The following is an 11507-nucleotide window of genomic DNA, read 5'->3' on the forward strand; positions in this document are numbered from 1 at the left end:
GTAATCTGTCTATCCCCCACTTCACTCCAATAAATCGGAGACCTGCACTTTCTACCATAAAGTGCTTCAAACGGTACCATCTCAATGCTTGAATGGTAGCTGTTGTTGTAGGAAAATTCTGCTAACGGTAGATGTCGATCCCAACTGTTTCCGAAATCAATAACACATGCTCGTAGCATGTCTTCAAGCATTTGTATTGTCCTTTCGCTCTGCCCATCATTTTGTGGATGATAGGCAGTACTCATGTCTAGACGAGTTCCTAATGCTTGCTGTAATGTCTGCCAGAATCTTGAAATAAATCTGCCATCCCTATCAGAGATAATAGAGATTGGTATTTCATGTCTGGAGACGACTTCCTTCAAATACAGTCGTGCTAACTTCTCCATCTTGTCATCTTCTCTTATTGGCAGGAAGTGTGCTGATTTGGTGAGACGATCAACTATTACCCAAATAGTATCAAAACCACTTGCAGTCCTTGGCAATTTAGTGATGAAATCCATGGTAATGTTTTCCCATTTCCATTCGGGGATTTCGGGTTGTTGAAGTAGACCTGATGGTTTCTGATGCTCAGCTTTGACCTTAGAACACGTCAAACATTCTCCTACGTATTTAGCAACATCGGCTTTCATACCCGGCCACCAAAAATGTTTCTTGAGATCCTTGTACATCTTCCCCGTTCCAGGATGTATTGAGTATCTGGTTTTATGAGCTTCTCTAATAACCATTTCTCTCATATCTCCAAATTTTGGTACCCAAATCCTTTCAGCCCTATACCGGGTTCCGTCTTCCCGAATATTAAGATGCTTATCCGATCCTTTGGGTATTTCATCCTTTAAATTTCCCTCTTTTAAAACTCCTTGTTGCGCCTCCTTTATTTGAGTAGTAAGGTTATTGTGAATCATTATATTCATAGATTTTACTCGAATGGGTTCTATGTCCTTCCTGCTCAAGGCGTCGTCTACCACATTTGCCTTCCCCGGGTGGTAACGAATCTCAAAGTCGTAATCATTCAACAATTCAATCCACCTACGCTGCCTCATATTCAGTTGTTTCTGATTAAATAAGTGTTGAAGACTTTTGTGGTCAGTATATATAATACTTTTGACCCCATATAAGTAGTGCCTCCAAGTCTTTAATACAAAAACAACCGCGCCTAATTCCAAATCATGCGTCGTATAATTTTGTTCATAAATCTTCAATTGTCTAGACGCATAAGCAATCACCTTCGTTCGTTGCATTAATACACAACCAAGACCTTGCTTTAATGCGTCACAATAAATCACAAAATCATCATTCCCTTCAGGCAATGACAATATAGGTGCCGTAGTTAGCTTTTTCTTCAATAACTGAAACGCTTTCTCTTGTTCATTCTTCCATTCAAATTTCTTCCCTTTATGCGTTAATGCAGTCAAGGGTTTTGCTATTCTGGAAAAGTCTTGGATGAACCTTCTGTAGTAACCAGCTAGTCCTAAAAACCGGCGTATGTGTTTCGGAGTTTTCGGGGTTTCCCACTTTTCAACAGTTTCTATCTTTGCCGGATCCACCTTAATACCTTCTTTGTTCACTATGTGACCGAGGAATTGAACTTCTTCCAACCAAAATGCACACTTTGAAAACTTAGCGTACAATTCTTCCTTCCTCAATACTTCTAACACCTTTCTCAAATGTTCACCGTGTTCTTGGTCATTCTTTGAGTAAATAAGTATGTCATCAATGAAAACAATGACAAACTTGTCAAGGTATGGTCCATACACTCGGTTCATAAGGTCCATGAACACGGCTGGTGCATTAGTTAAACCAAACGGCATGACCATAAACTCGTAATGACCGTAACGTGTTCTGAAAGCAGTCTTTGGAATATCATCTTCTTTCACTCGCATTTGATGATACCCGGAACGTAAGTCAATCTTTGAATAAACAGACGAGCCTTGTAGTTGATCAAATAAGTCGTCGATTCTCGGCAGTGGGTAGCGGTTCTTGATGGTAAATTTGTTCAACTCTCGATAGTCGATACACAACCTGAATGTACCATCTTTCTTCTTGACAAACAAAACAGGAGCTCCCCACGGTGATGTGCTTGGTCGAATGAAACCACGCTCTAAAAGTTCTAGTAATTGGCTTTGCAGTTCTTTCATCTCGCTGGGTGCGAGTCTGTAAGGAGCACGAGCTACTGGTGCAGCTCCTGGTACAAGATCTAATTGAAATTCAACGGATCGATGTGGGGGTAATCCCGGTAATTCTTTCGGAAATACATCGGGAAATTCTTTTGCGACGGGAACATCATTGATGCTCTTTTCTTCAGTTTGTACTTTCTCGACGTGTGCTAGAACAGCATAGCAACCTTTTCTTATTAGTTTTTGTGCCTTCAAATTACTAATAAGATGTAGCTTCGTGTTGCCCTTTTCTCCGTACACCATTAAGGGTTTTCCTTTTTCTCGTATAATGCGAATTGCATTTTTGTAACAAACGATCTCTGCTTTCACTTCTTTCAACCAGTCCATACCGATTATCACATCAAAACTCCCTAAATCTACTGGTATCAAGTCAATCTTAAATGTTTCGCTAACCAGTTTAATTTCTCGATTCCGACATATATTATCTGCTGAAATTAATTTACCATTTGCTAATTCGAGTAAAAATTTACTATCCAAAGGCGTCAATGGACAACTTAATTTAGCACAAAAATCTCTACTCATATAGCTTCTATCCGCACCCGAATCAAATAAAACGTAAGTAGATTTATTGTCAATAAGAAACGTACCCGTAACAAGCTCCGGGTCTTCCTGTGCCTCTGCCGCATTAATATTGAAAACTCTTTCGCAGCCTTGTCTATTCGTGTTCTCCTGGTTCGGGAAATTTCTAATAATGTGGCCCGATTTTCCACATTTATAACAAACTACATTGGCATAACTTGCTCCGACACTACTTGCTCCGCCATTACTCGTTCCGACACCATTTGTTCCTTTCGTTCTGTTAACCCCTGGTCCGTAGACCTCACACTTCGCCGCGCTATGACCATTTCTTTTACACTTGTTGCAAAATTTGGTGCAGAACCCCGAGTGATACTTTTCACACCTTTGGCATAGCTGCTTCTGATTGTTGTTGTTGTTGCGGTTATTATTGTTGTTGGGATGATTGTTGTAGTTGTTGTTGTTGTTGTTGTTGTTGTTGTTGTTGTTGTTGTTGTTGGGCCGTTTGTTGTAGTTGCGATTAATGTTGCGATTGTTGGGATAGTTGTTGCAATTATTGTTGTAATTGCTGTTGTTGTTGTATTGGTGATTCTTATCATCGTTTTCCTCCCACTTTCTTTTGACTTGCTTCACATTGGCCTCTTCAGCAGTCTGTTCTTTAATTCTTTCTTCAATCTGGTTCACTAGTTTGTGAGCCATTCTACATGCCTGTTGTATGGAGGCGGGCTCGTGTGAACTTATATCTTCTTGGATTCTTTCCGGTAATCCTTTCACAAACGCGTCGATCTTCTCTTCCTCATCTTCGAACGCTCCCGAACACAATAGGCATAATTCTGTGAATCGTCTTTCGTACGTGGTAATATCAAATCCTTAGGTTCGTAACCCTCTAAGTTCTGTCTTGAGCTTATTGACCTCGGTTCTGGGACGGTATTTCTCGTTTATCAAGTGCTTGAATGCTGACTACGGTAGTGCGTAAGCATCATCTTGTCCCACTTGCTCTAGATAGGTATTCCACCATGTTAACGCAGAACCTGTGAAGGTATGCGTAGCGTACTTCACTTTGTCCTCTTCAGTACACTTACTTATGGCAAACACCGATTCAACCTTCTCGGTCCACCGTTTCAATCCGATCGGTCCTTCGGTTCCATCAAATTCCAAAGGTATGCAGGTAGTGAATTCTTTGTAGGTGCATCCTACACGATTTCATGTACTGCTAGATCCAAGGTTATTGTTGGTATGTAGCGCAGCCTGTACTGCGGCTATGTTTGAAGCAAGAAAGGCATGAAATTCCTCTTCGCTCATATTCAAGGTGTGTCGAGTAGTAGGTGCCATTTCCTTCAAAATAGTCAAATGAAACGAGTTAATCATATAGAATATCAAGAGTAGTCAATAGTATTTCGTAGCGTAATATGAACTTATTTATAAAAGCTCTTTCTTCATATTAGCGTTTTATACTCTTTAATTCGGGTAGTACCTACCCGTTAAGTTCATACTTAGTAGCTAACATACCATTTCAACTACTACAATTCTATATGAAAAACTAATCACAAAAACAAAAAAAACAAAAAAAACAAAAATATATCATATTCAAACCTTTATACAATAACTTGCAAACTTACAATACCGCTATTTTACATATAGCATGAAATATAGCACATAAAACTTTGATACAAAGTAGTTGCGAAGATAATTCTAGTTAATAAATAAGGCGTTCAACAAAGGCAATAAAGACACGTAATTCATACGTCTAGAAACAAGTCATGCATTCTGGTTTTACTAATACCACTTCCCATCCTTGGTTTTGTGGAACATAACCGTTGTGACTGATAGTAAGACAATGTCTTGTAAAGTCGTCAAAAAGATGAAGGTTACGTAATGACCAACAGTCTCGTAATAACCTAAAAACCTCATTTCTTACCCCAATTACCGACTCCGTCACTTGTGGGAACGTTTTGTTTAATAGTTGTAGCCCGATGTTCTTGTTCTCACTTTGGTGAGAAGCGAACATTACTAACCCGTAAGCATAACATGCTTCTTTATGTTGCATGTTAGCCGCTTTTTCTAAATCACGAAGTCCTATATTCGGATATATTGAGTCAAAATAATTTCTTAACCCGTTGCGTAAAATAGCATTTGGGTTCCCCGCAATATATGCGTCAAAGTAAACACATCGTAACTTATGAATTTCCCAATGTGATATCCCCCATCTTTCGAACGAAAGCCTTTTATAAACCAAGGCATTCTTGGAACGTTCTTCGGATGTCTTACAAACTGATCTCGCCTTAAATAGTTGTGCCGAGGAATTCTGACCGACTCTAGACAAGATTTCATCAATCATGTCTCCAGGTAGGTCTCTTAAAATATTGGGTTGTCTATCCATTTTGTGTTTTTATACTGTAAAATAGCCAAGAGTTAGATTCATAAAAAAAATACTTATTAATACAAGTAATTTTTACATATATCATAAAGCATAAGCACACTATATTACATATATTACACCACACGAATACAACTATCTTATTTCGACTCGCTCGTTTCTTCTTCTTCGGTTTTGGTTCGTTTTGCCAAGTTTCTAGGGATATATGATGTTCCCCTAATACGAGCCGTCGTTTTCCACATTGGTTTAGAAAAACCTGGTGGTTTAGAGGTTCCTGGGTTATTGTCACAACTTAAGAAATGCGGGTGTTGACAATACATATAAAGTTCACCGGGTTTGGAATCAAATTTCTCTATTTTTATGCCCTTTCCCTTATTGTTCTCTTTTGCCTTATTAAATTGTGTTGGGGTAATTTCTATAACATCATCGGAATCCTTGTTGGGATCCGATTCATCGGAGAATTGGTAATCCTCCCAATACTTTGCTTCCTTGGCGGAAACACCATTGACCATAATTAACTTTGGTCGGTTGGTTGAGGATTTTCTTCTACTTAACTGTTTTATTATTTCCCCCACTGATTCTATTTCTTCTTCCGGTTCCGATTCTTCTTCCGGTTCTGACTCTTCTTCCGGTTCCTCTTCGGGAACTTGTGAATCAGTCCACGAATCATTCCAATTTACATTTGACTCTTCATTATTATTAGGTGAGTCAATGGGACTTGTTCTAGAGGTAGACATCTATCACATAATATCAAACGCGTTAAGAGATTAATATATCACATAATATTCACATGTTAGAAATATATAGTTTCCAACAAAATTTGTTAAGCAATCATTTTTCAATTAAACACGGTCGAAGTCCAGACTCACGAATGCATCCTAACAAACTCGATAAGACACACTAATGCAAAATTCTGGTTCTCTAAGACCAACGCTCGGATACCAACTGAAATGTCCCGTTCTTATTGATTAAAAACGTTCCATATTAATTGATTTCGTTGCGAGGTTTTGACCTCTATATGAGACGTTTTTCAAAGACTGCATTCATTTTAAAACAAACCATAACCTTTATTTCTTCAATAAAGGTTTAAAAAGCTTTACGTAGATTATCAAATAATGATAATCTAAAATATCCTGTTTACACACGACTATTACATAATGGTTTACAATACAAATATGTTACAACGAAATAAGTTTCTTAAATGCAGTTTTTACACAATATCATACAGGCATGGACTCCAAATCTTGTCCTTATTTAAGTATGCGATAGCGGAAGCTCTTAATAATCACCTGAGAATAAACATGCTTAAAACGTCAACAAAAAATGTTGGTGAGTTATAGGTTTAACCTATATATATCAAATCGTAACAATAGACCACAAGATTTCATATTTCAATATACATCCCACACATAGAGATAAAAAATCATTCATAGGGTAAACACCTGGTAACCGACATTAACAAGATTCATATATAAGAATATCCCCATCATTCCGGGACACTCTTCAGATATGATATAAATTTTGAAGTACTAAAGCATCCGGTACTTTGGATGGAGTTTGTAAGGCCCAATAGATCTATCTTTAGGATTCGCGTCAATTAGGGTGTCTGTTCCCTAATTCTTAGATTACCAGACTTAATAAAAAGGGGCATATTCGATTTCGATAATTCAACCATAGAATGTAGTTTCACGTACTTGTGTCTATTTTGTAAATCATTTATAAAACCTGCATGTATTCTCATTCCAAAAATATTAGATTTTAAAAGTGGGACTATAACTCACTTTCACAAATTTTTACTTCGTCGGGAAGTAAGACTTGGCCACTAGTCGATTCACGAACCTATTACAAATATGTACATATATATCAAAGTATGTTCAAAATATATTTACAACACTTTTAATACATTTTGATGTTTTAAGTTCATTAAGTCAGTTGTCCTCGTTAGTAACCTACAACTAGTTGTCCAAAGTTAGATGTACAGAAAAAAATTGATATATATTATCTTGAATCAATCCACGACCCAGTGTATATACGTCTCAGGCTAGATCACAACTCAAAGTATATATATTTTTGGAATCAACCTCAACCCTGTATAGCTAACTCCCACATTACTGCATATAGAGTGTCTATGGTTGTTCCAAATAATATATACACATGGATCGATACGATATGTCAAAACATTTGTATACATGTCTATGGTATCCCAAGATTACATAATATATTAGAATACATGTATAATACAATATAAGTTAGCTAGGATATGATTAATATAGATTTGTTACCAATTTTCACGTAGCTACAACAAGAAAAATTATCCAATCTTGTTTTACCCATAACTTCTTCGTTTTAAATTCGTTTTGAGTGAATCAAATTGCTATGGTCTCATATTGAACTCTATTTTATGAATCTAAACAGAAAATGTATAGGTTTATAGTCAAAAATATAAGTTACAAGTCGTTTTTGTAAGAGGTAGTCATTTCAGTCGAAAGAACGACGTCTTGATGACCATTTTGAAAAACATACTTCCACTTTGAGTTTAACCATGATTTTTGGATATAGTTTTATGTTCATAAGAAAAATCATTTTCCCAAAAGAACAACTTTTAAATCAAAGTTTATCATAGTTTTTAACTAACTAACCCAAAACAGCCCGCGGTGTTACTACGACGGCGTAAATCCTGTTTTACGGTGTTTTTTGTGTTTTTAGGTTTTAAATCATTAAGTTAGCATATCATATAGATATAGAACATGTGTTTAGTTGATTTTAAAAGTCAAGTTAGAAGGATTAACTTTTGTTTACGAACAAGTTTAGAATTAACTAAACTATGTTCTAGTGATTACAAGTTTAAACCTTCGAATAAGATAGCTTTATATGTATGAATCGAATGATGTTATGAACATCATTATTACCTCAAGTTTTCTGGATAAAGCTACTGGAAATGAGAAAAATGGATCTAGCTTCAAAGGATCCTTGGATGGCTTGAAAGTTCTTGAAGCAGAATCATGACACGAAAACAGTTCAAGTAAGATTTTCACTCGAAATAAGATTGTTATAGTTATAGAAATTGAATCAAAGTTTGAATATGAGTATTACCTTGTATTAGAAAGATATCTTACTGTAAATAAGAAAAATTTCTTGAGGTTGGATGATCACTCTACAAGATTGGAAGTAAGCTAGCAAACTTGGAAGTATTCTTGATTTTATGAAACTAGAACTTGTAGAATTTATGAAGAACACTTAGAACTTGAAGATAGGACTTGAGAGAGATCAATTAGATGAAGATAATTGAAGAACGAAAGTGTTTTTAGGTGTTTTTGGTCGTTGGTGTATGGATTAGATATAAAGGATATGTAATTTTGTTTTCATGTAAATAAGTCATGAATGATTACTCATATTTTTGTAATTTTATGAGATATTTCATGCTAGTTTCCAAATGATGGTTCCCACATGTGTTAGGTTACTCACATGGGCTACTAAGAGCTGATCATTGGAGTGTATATACCAATAGTACATACATCTAAAAGCTGTGTATTGTACGAGTACGAATACGGGTGCATACGAGTAGAATTGTTGATGAAACTGAACGAGGGTGTAATTGTAAGCATTTTTGTTAAGTAGAAGTATTTTGATAAGTGTCTTGAAGTCTTTCAAAAGTGTATGAATACATATTAAAACACTACATGTATATACATTTTAACTGAGTCGTTAAGTCATCGTTAGTCGTTACATGTAAGTGTTGTTTTGAAACCTTTAGGTTAACGATCTTGTTAAATGTTGTTAACCCAATGTTTATAATATCAAATGAGATTTTAAATTATTATATTATCATGATATTATGATGTACGAATATCTCTTAATATGATATATATACATTAAATGTCGTTACAACGATAATCGTTACATATATGTCTCGTTTCAAAATCATTTAGTTAGTAGTTTTGTTTTTACATATGTAGTTCATTATTAATATACTTAATGATATGTTTACTTATCATAATATGATGTTAACTATATATATAACCATATATATGTCATCATATAGTTTTTACAAGTTTTAACGTTCGTGAATCACCGGTCAACTTGGGTGGTCAATTGTCTATATGAAACCTATTTCAATTAATCAAGTCTTAACAAGTTTGATTGCTTAACTTGTTGGAAACACTTAATCATGTAAATAACAATTTCATTTAATATATATATATATATATATAAACATGGAAAAGTTCGGGTCACTACAGTTAGATAGTTTTGATGATTTGTGAATTTGATACATATGCGACTGAGATAAGGTATATGATATGCATGTCGTTAGAAAGCTGGCGAAAAATTAATAACTTTTTATTTAGAAAGCGTATGATTTCGATGAACGGATTAAAAGATATCGTCAATTGAATTATCTATAATTTTATGAATTATTGTTAAAATGATTATTATTATTATCGTTATCGTTATCGTTATCGTTATCGTTATCTTTATCGTCGTTATTATTATTAATATTATTATTATTATTATTATTATTATTTTGATTAAAACTATAATTTTATTATTTCTATCATTATTATTATTAAAAGTATCATTAATATTAAAACTATCATTTTTATTATGATTTTAATAGAAATATCATTGTTATTATTAAATATCATTATTATTATCTTTTAGTATTATTATTATTAAAAATTATCATTTCGAATAGAATTATTATTTTTATAAAATATTTTTATTATTACAGTTAATAATAAAAAGTATCGTTATTATTAAAATTATCATGATTAGAATAATCATTATATTATAATTAATATCGTCATTAGTAAATATAAATATTATTATTATTATTATTATTAGTAAAATAATAATAATTATTATTATTACAAAATAATACAACTTTTACTCATTATTATTATTATCAATATTATTTTATCAAATAAATATGTGATGCAAACATATTTTTACCACACATAATATAATTACATTAATAATACATACCACTATATTTTTATGATATTAAGTGAACTTTATAAATTTTATTACTTAAGATATATAAAAGTATATTTTTATCATATATAAATTTTAATATAAATTTTTACTTATTAATAAATGATTTGTATTCTTTACTTTAATAAAAATCTGATAAATATATTTAAATATATAAAACGATTATATTTAAGTTATATAATAAGCATGTATAGATTTTGAAAATCATTTTGGGTCAAATTGACTTTTGTCAACTTTTGCATATCAGTCTCGAGCATTAGGATTGTGATACACTACAACTTGACCTAAAGTGTTAGACATTTATTTGACCAACATATACTAATATAGGTTCGTGAATCCGAGGCCAACTTTGCACATGTTCAATGCCGTCATATGTATTTTTTTACAACGAAATACAGTATTGTGAGTTTCATTTGCTCCCTTTTTAAATGCTTTTGCAATATATATTTTTGAGACTGAGAATACATGCGCTGCTTTTATAAATGTTTTATGAAATAGACACAAGTAATCGAAACTACATTCTATGGTTGAATTATCGAAATGAATATGCCCCTTTTTAGTCTGGTAATCTAAGAATTAGGGAACAGACACCCTAATTGACGCGAATCCTAAAGATAGATCTATTGGGCTCAACAAACCCCATCCATGTCGTGGATGCTTTAGTACTTCGCATTTATCATGTCCGAAGTTGTCCCGGAATGATGGGGATATTCTGTATGCATCTTGTTAAGGTCGGTTACCAGGTGTTCACCATATGAGTGATTTTTATCTCTATGCGGTTTGCGAAATGCCTGATATGAGATGTATATTTATGAGAAATGGAAATGAAAATCTTGTGGTCTATTAAAATTATGGAAATGATTGATTAAGATAAACTAATGAACTCACCAACCTTTTGGTTGACACTTGAAAGCATGTTTATTCTCAGGTTTGAAAGAAATCTTCCGCTGTGGATTTGCTCATTTTAAAGATATTACTTGGAGTCACTCATGGCATATTTCAAAAGACGTTGCATTCAAGTCGTTGAGTTCAATAAAGATTATTATTAAGTAAATGACAGATTAGGTCATTTATAGTTTGGATATTATGAAATGGTATGCATGCCTGTCAACTTTCAATGTAATGAAAGTCTGTCTTTTAAAAACGAATGCAATGTTTGTAAAATGTATCATATAGAGGTCAAATATCTCGTAATGTAACCATATGTTATTGTATTCGTCCTTATGGATTTGTACGGGTCGCTTCAGGGCAGGGGGCGGGGACGACGGGCACCGTGAGCTCTAACATTAACATGTTAAGTGTGACGACCCCAAATTTTTCGACTATTTTTTGTTTAAAATCTAGTAATAGAATTCCGAGGACGATAAGCAAACTGTTATTTTCGCTTCTTGGATTTTTTTGATGTTTGCACAATCACTCAAACCCTTAGACACACCCTTATGCCTACA

This window comes from Rutidosis leptorrhynchoides, chromosome 3 (assembly GCF_046630445.1).
Source record: "Rutidosis leptorrhynchoides isolate AG116_Rl617_1_P2 chromosome 3, CSIRO_AGI_Rlap_v1, whole genome shotgun sequence".
Taxonomy (NCBI): domain Eukaryota; kingdom Viridiplantae; phylum Streptophyta; class Magnoliopsida; order Asterales; family Asteraceae; genus Rutidosis; species Rutidosis leptorrhynchoides.